Source organism: Octopus bimaculoides, chromosome 26, assembly GCF_001194135.2.
Source record: "Octopus bimaculoides isolate UCB-OBI-ISO-001 chromosome 26, ASM119413v2, whole genome shotgun sequence".
Classification (NCBI taxonomy): domain Eukaryota; kingdom Metazoa; phylum Mollusca; class Cephalopoda; order Octopoda; family Octopodidae; genus Octopus; species Octopus bimaculoides.
In genome coordinates, this window is record NC_069006.1 from 20304546 (window position 1) to 20305677 (window position 1132).

At 38.7% G+C, this 1132-nt stretch overlaps 1 protein-coding gene across 3 annotated transcripts in view; it reads left to right on the forward strand.

Moving 5' to 3' along the window:
* The window catches only part of LOC106868997 (uncharacterized), a 76473-nt gene that overhangs the window by 46366 nt on the left and 28975 nt on the right, over positions 1–1132 (forward strand). The gene's annotated exons all lie outside the window — the stretch shown is intronic.

Genomic DNA, 1132 nt, shown 5'->3' on the forward strand with positions numbered 1-1132 from the left:
ATATATATATATATATATATACATATTTACGACAGGCTTCTTTCAGTTTCCGTCAACCAAATCCACTCACAAGGCTTTGGTCGGCCCGAGGCTATAGTAGAAGACACTTGCCCAAGGTGCCACGCAGTGGGACTGAACCCGGAACTTATGTGGCTGGTAAGCAAGCTACTTACCACACAGCCACTCCTATACACACATACGCACACCACTCCATACTCTAAATCTAAAACTGCACTAGGATCACGGCCAGAACGATTTTTAAATGGTAAACCTGATCTGGGCCAAGTCATTAACAACCACCCGCAGCACAACAGCCGAATTTTTCCAGCTATGTCATGTTAGCCTTGTTACGCAGCTATATCCACTCTGTAGGAGATTGCCTAATGAGGGGCAAATTACACTATTTAACCTCTTTTTCTTAATTATCCGAGTCGAGGAGGACAAAAAAAAAAAAAAAGCCAAAAAAAAGACCAAAAAGAGCCTTACTCTTAGCTATCAAGTTTCCGGTCTGTACAAAATACCGATATCTCTACATGCATTCATATTTTTGTCGTTCAATCCTTCACCTTTAAGCTCTCTCTCTCTCTATCCTTCTCTCTCTCTCTCTCTCTCTCTCTCTCTCTCTCTCGTGCTCGCTCTCCCACTTCATCTCTCTATCATTATCTCTCAATCTCTCCCTCCTTTCCGTCTGCAATCTTGTGGCAAGAAGTGTTTATTTGGTTCTGTGGTATTTTTCTTTCTCGTCAAACTGTTCCCTCTATCATTATATACATACATACATACATACATACATATGTATGTATGTGTGTGTGTGTGTGTGTGTGTGTGTGTAGATATGTATACGTGTATATGTATATATATGTGTGTGCTTGTAGGTATGTATGTATGTATGTGAATATATATATACACAAATATACACATACATATGTATATATGCATATATATATGTATGTGTGTGTATACATATATATTTTATGCTTACACACACACACACACACACACACAGACATACACACAACATACACACACACACACACACACACACACATATATATATATATATATACATATTATTCCTCCTTCAGCTCTTAATCTATTAATGCTTCTCACCCTCACCCACACACACACTCTC